The sequence below is a fragment of the Urocitellus parryii genome, chromosome 7 (assembly GCF_045843805.1).
Source record: "Urocitellus parryii isolate mUroPar1 chromosome 7, mUroPar1.hap1, whole genome shotgun sequence".
NCBI classification, from domain to species: domain Eukaryota; kingdom Metazoa; phylum Chordata; class Mammalia; order Rodentia; family Sciuridae; genus Urocitellus; species Urocitellus parryii.
This window is the reverse complement of record NC_135537.1, coordinates 182,529,324-182,535,323: the sequence shown is the minus strand read 5'-3', so window position 1 is coordinate 182,535,323 and position 6,000 is coordinate 182,529,324. Positions and strand designations below refer to the sequence as shown.

Here is a 6,000-nt window from a genome sequence, read left to right as displayed (position 1 = left end):
GAGGAGGGAGAGAGCCCCACCACGACGACTGAACCCTAGGCGCCGCACCTGTCCTGGGGCTACCCAGGAGGTGAAGGGATGGGAGGGATGCTCCTGCAGGGGTAACCCACAGGCCCGAGGGCTCTGTGTGTGGGCAAGGAGAGGCAGGATCCTCTGACTGTACTTAGCCCAGCATCCAGAACCTGCTGTCCCCCACTGAGATTCCTCTGTCCTTCCCTGACTCTCTGGGCTTCCATTTTCCCGTCTGTCCAATGGGACAGTGCTGGAGCCTGGGGGGGGGGGTGCATTGCTTGCTGCTCGGCAGTCTCTGCTCTGGAGGCCTGCAGGTACGCCAGACAGTCTTGGGGCACAGCCTGGTGCCTGAGGCTCCCTGTGACCACAGTGGCTCCACAATGGAGAGAGAGATGGTCCTTTCTGAGCTCAGCTGGCATCTGTGGGTGGTCCTCTGGGGCCAGCAGAACCCAGGGAAGAGGGGGCTCATGTTGTCAATGGTTGCAGTTTGTTTATGGGTCACTCACTGGTCACTGCAGCGCCAGGCACAGGGTCTTGACGGTCTCCAGCCTGTGCCCATGACCAGCTCTTGGCCCATCACAGGAGTTGGTCCTGGTCTGCACGGAGGTGACCACAGTCTGATGGGACAGGTGGTGTGGGCAGATGTGTCTGAGACTGCAGAGGCTGAGCTGGAGGTGGAGGCCATTGGCACTTGCTGGGGTCTGCCTGGGCCCCCTCCACCCCCACCAGCCATACTGGGCAGGACAGGGTGCTTAGGGGATAGGCCTGGATGCTCACTCCTGGGGTGATATGGGCCAGTGCAGGGGAGCCCAGGAAGAGTTGCTCATCTGGGTCTGGCTCTTCCCTGGCTTCCTGACACCCAAGACATGGGTGACTGGGGAACGTTCCATGGCAGTTGCAGTCAGGTGGCTTTTATGCTGTGTGGTCTCGGGCCAATCACCCAGCCTCTCTGAGATCAGCTCCGCACAGGTGAAGCCTTTTCCTGGGTAGACCAGGTGGGCAGAGAATGGAGACCAAGAAATGAAGGGTGATGGGGTCGTCTTAGGGGAACAGGGGCAGCTGGAGGGGGCTGGGAAGGAGGTAGTGATTGACCTTGAGGGGTGGGGTTACCGCTCCTGCCGGGTGCCCCAGGGCAGGGGTGACCCGTTTCTCACTCCCAGCCTCTGGATGACCGGGGGCCTCAGTGGGTTCCTGCTGGTTCAGGCCTCCATCAGGGTGCTGTGGTTCCTGGGCCTGGAGCTGTCCTAGGTGCTGGCAGCGCTGGGTGGCAGTGCATCGCCCTCAGGCCTACAGGCATGGCTCGGGCAGCGCTGGGCCAGGCTGCCCAGAGTGTGCTCACCAGCCCCCTCCTGTGCACCTGGCCCTGTCTGTGCCTCCGTTTCCTGATCGCTAAGCTGGGGGCTGTGGTATCCTCCCTGGTGTGGAGCACTGTGTTTGTCAAGACTGTCCCTGGTCAGATGTCTTGGACCAGTCGGCAGCACTTGGAGTGTGTGGAGACTCGTGGCGGACAGGGCAGCTGGGCCAGCACTTTCCCCACTTCCCACCCCACCCTCCAGCCCCTCGGCTCACATCCTCCTCTCTGGGGAGGCCCAGCCTCACCAGGACAGTGGCTCCTCCCAGGTCCATGTGTGGCCAGGCACACAGCCAGGCGCACCAGGGCCCACAGTGACCATGCAGCAGAGGAGGCCGAGGCCCAGACCAGGCCTGGTCGAGCAGCACAGGAGTGAGGGGCTCAGGGGGCTCAAGGGCCCAAGAAGGTGCCCTGGGACAGCCGGGTGTTGTCCCCGTCCTGCTTCCTGGCTCACAGATGGGCCCTGGAAACCAGAAAGCCGTGACCCCGACTCATGCAGCCTGGGGCTGTGGGGCCTGGTGAAGGCAGAGCGTCTCCTGGGGACAGGAGCCCTGGCCGTGCCGGGAGTGGTCTGGGAGCCCAGGAGGGAGCTCATGAGGCCCAGGGAGGAGATGTGAGGTCCCAGGCCCTGGGCAGGGAGGGAAACCCCTTCTCTCCCTTCTGGCACATTCTCCAGGAAGTGGGGTGTGCCCTTCCCCCAGATGGGCTCTACCTGCTCCCACCCTGCCCGGGGCCCAGCCACCCACCTGCCCCTGCGGGTTCATGCACCCGTGAACACGTACACACACGCGCCCCTGTGCCTCACGCCCACTGATCCCAGACACACCTGACGCGCACACCTGCACCTGGGCACACGCAGGGGCAGTGGACGCCCTCCGCCGTCTGTACCTGTGGCTTCTGTGGTCAGAGCCCAGGCTTGGAGCCGCCTTCCCTGGTCCTTCCCAGGCCAGACCCTCTCTCGGGTGACTTGAACTGGGCGCGCCGGTGCTGCTGGCTTTGGCGTGGGCTGGAGTCCCCCAGATGGCCTGGCTGGACCTGTGGTGGCTGTGACTTGAAACGTGTAGGCAGGCTCTGCCTTGTGCCTCTGTGCATTTCAGGGTGCACAGACCCCCACGCTGTGCCCCAGCCCTGACTGCCTGCGTGGACTGCGGGACTGTGGACGAGTGAGTGTCTGGTGAGATTCGGCAGCCCCTGCGGTGGGGTGGCTCCCGAGACTCTGGGGGCACGCCAGAGTCCCCTCACTCGCCTGTGGCCTGGGAGCCTGGTCCCTGGATGCCGCCGTCCCTCCCCAGGGCTCCTCTGGAGGTGTAGGCTGGTTGAAGGGTGTCACCCAGATTCCTGCCCACCCAGGACCTCGGAGGGGGCCACGTGGGAACCAGCTCATGGAGACGGAATGCGTCAGGACGAGGCCAGGCCAGGCGGGGGCCCACCTGAAGAGGGAGCAGAGACACTGGCAGAAAGACGGCCACAAGAAGACAGAGGCAGGGACGGGAGGCAAGGGCCCTCCCCTGGACTTTGCTGGGGAGCGTGGCCCTGTGGGCTCCTGGTCCTGACCTCTGGCCTCCAGAACTGGGGGAATCAGTCTTGGCACTTTGCTAGGCAGCCCCAGGACACTGTGCAGACTGTCCCCCTGGTCCCTCAGGGTGCTGGGCCCTCTGGGGCCAGAGCTGACGGCCTGGCCTGCAGCCCGCCCAGCTTCAGCCTCAGGCTGGCCGAAGCCTCCTCCCTGTATGGAGAGTTGTGACCCCTCCCCCCTGGAAAGGGACATCCATGCAGTAGAGCAAGGGGAGGTGGCTCACCTGACCCCAGTGTGAAGGGGTGCAGGCCAGGAGGCCCCCAGAGCCACTTGCCCTGATGGGCACGGCAGGGTGGAGGGTCCATAACCCACCTGGTATGCTCGGACGTGGCAGTGGGGCTGAGCAGGGATGTGTCTGAGGCATGGCTGTCCCCAACACCTGTCCTGCTGGGGGAGCACTTCCCAGCCCCCTGCCAGGCCCTCCTGGGCTCTGAGGAAGCCTGTCCCTCTCAGAGGCTGGCCCTAGGGGAGGACCAGGTGGGCCTGAGGGAGCCAACCCAGCCTTGTCGGGGCGAGATCACCTCAGGGGAGCCTGGCCTGCTGCCCGGAGCCTTGGGTCGCTCCGTCCTGTCCCCAGGTGGGTCCTTGGGGGAGAGACTCTCGTCACCCCCCCCCCCGCCCCCGGAGGGCCACGGAGCTGGGAGGGCTTCAGCATCTGGCCCCGCCTGCTGTCACTGAGGAACCAGCAGGACAGGCGGCCACGGCCTCCCCACCCCCAGCAGAGGAAGCCGGCAGAGGAAATGAGGGCAGCGGACAGGGGCCGGAGCCAGTTCCCAGGCCGCCTGTCTGGGCCACGGTCGCCTGAGGACTGTCACAGTAGGCTGGTCACGCGGCTCACCCTGCCTCCTCCAGGGCCTGGGTTGGGGGCCGGGGCCGCAGGGGCAGGTGAGGGTGGGCTGCTCCTGGGCCCCGCTCTGGGGCGGAGCCGCAGCCGGAGCCACCAGGAGCCACGGGCTGGAGTCCGGTAGGTGGGGTGGTGAGGCTGCTCCGCCGTGCCAGCCTGGGGCGGGCAGGACGCTGACGCCAGGCCTCTGCGGGGACGAGGACCCTGCCAGAGGATGTGGCCACACCTAGCATGGGCAGAACCTCTGCAGGGGGGCTTCTGGGCAGTGGGGTCACCTGTCACAGGTGGTAAGGGACGTGGGAGGCAGGCGGGGTTGAAGGCCTGCCCACCCTGGGAGGGTGGTGCTGTGGCCTTCCTCGCCTGCCCCGGGGAGGGCAGTCTAGCTCCATCCACCCTCGGGGCCCTGGGGGCCTCTCCTCCCCACCACCTGGGCGCAGGGCAGCAGGCAGATGGCCTCAGGCTTGCTGTGGTGAGGGATAGGGGACCTGGGTCCCAGAGCTGGCCCAGGCCACCTGTGCCCTGAGGCTGTACTTCAAGGCCAGGGGTGGCGTCCAGGACGCTGTCTTGGCTTGCTCCTAGGTCCCCTCTGGCTGTGCGCGCAGCCTGCTGCCCTGCACTCTCCGTGGACTGACGGAGGGGCCTGGCGTCTGCAGCTGCCGGCTCCTGCCCCCGTGGGGCCCAGCCCTGGGCCAGCAGGAGGGGCATCCGGCGGGCAGACAGGTGGAGCAGTGGCTTGGCCTGGCCATCAGCTGGGTTTCCTTTCTGTGGAGTGTCCACTGTTCCGGTCAGGCTTGCTGGGGGCGGGATGTCCTCTGGTGCCCCATTTCCTAGTCAACCTGCACACACACAGATGGGCTCCGTCCCCAGTGTGCGGCTCAGTGGGTGTCCCACCTCGTGACAGTGCCCTGCCAGCCGCCCTCTTGGCCCTGTCCCCAGGCTGCTGTCCCTGGGCTCTGCAGGCCGAGGGTCTCCCGCGCCCTCTAATGAAGGCTATTCCACCAGGCGAGGGGTGGTCAGCTCCGTGGGGCCAGTGTTCAGTTCTGCCCGACTTGGGCTGCCCTCCTGAGCATTCTGGTGGGCCTCCTCCTGCCCTCCCTCCTTCCCTTTTCTGAGGTCCCCCACGTGGAGGGTAGGATCTATGGCTTTTAGTGTTCATGGTCATGCAGCCACCGCCACCGTCAGCTTGGGAGCTCTCCTGTTCCCCTAATAAAAGCCCCGTGCCTGCAGCCATCGCACCCCATGCCCATCCCCTCACCCCCCAGCCTCCTGGGGTGCACCTAGCCCTCGGCGGCCTGGCTTGCATTTCCCCGATGCCTGCCGGCCTTGCGTGCCTGTCCCAGGGCCCGCTGGCCAGGCGGAGTCCTCTTCCCAGACTGTCGGAGGCTTCCTGCTTGCTCTGTGCACAGCACTGACGTCTGGCAGCCTCTGCTCCGGCCAGACAGGACGCTGTGGGCCACCCATGCCAGGGGAGCCGCGCACTCCCTCCCCTGTCCTCCCGACTGGTCGCCCACCCTCCTGGGCTCACCACGGCCCCAGGCCTTGCTCGCCCAGAGCTGCCAGAGTCTCTCCGGCCCAAGGCTGTCATTCCTGAGCACAGTTCCTGCCTCTGGGGTGACTGGCTGGAGGGTGATCGTGCTGGGACTCGCGTGTGGACACGCAGGCCTGACCTGGCCTGGTCCCTGCTTCTAAGCCCCCGGGGCCTCCGGTCTTGCTCTCCGTCCCGTGGGGTCCCAGCGAGGATGGCACCTCGTCCAGCTGCTCTGGACCCGGGACGTCCCTCTGGGTCTTGTTTTTCTTCCGCGACAGGCAGTCCTACCAGTTGTGGCTAAAAATAACTGCACCAGCGTGCGTTCCCGGTACTCGAGGGTCTGGCAAGGACCTGTGGCTTCCTCCGCAGCCGGAGCCTCGCGGCCCTCGGCTTCTGCCCAGGTGCTGTGTCAGGGCTGGAGGCCCGAGGTGACCAGAGTCTGGGCCGAGGGATGTGTGTCGGCAGGCCGAGGCGGGGGCCACGGTGAGATGACACTTGTGCGGAGAGGACGATGGCGTGTGCAGTAGGGCACTTCAGTGAGGCAGCGGGGGACTCTGGGTGGCCCTGACCTTGCCTCCCCAGTGAGCTGGCTGCCCTGGGGCTTCCTGTCCGGCACCACCCCACCCTTGGACGGGCCTCAGAGGGCCTGGGGTGTCAGGGAGCATGGTGGGGCGTTGGAGGGAGGACAC

At 66.3% G+C, this 6,000-nt stretch overlaps 1 long non-coding RNA gene across 1 annotated transcript; it reads right to left on the bottom strand.

Moving 5' to 3' along the window:
• LOC144255716 (uncharacterized) lies at positions 1 to 3,763 on the bottom strand. Its single transcript, XR_013343900.1, has 3 exons — positions 2,610 to 3,763; positions 1,105 to 2,516; positions 1 to 994 (listed from the first exon to the last, which is right to left on the bottom strand). It is a non-coding gene; the product is annotated as an uncharacterized LOC144255716 (long non-coding RNA).
• Between the last annotated feature and the right edge of the window lie 2,237 nt (positions 3,764 to 6,000).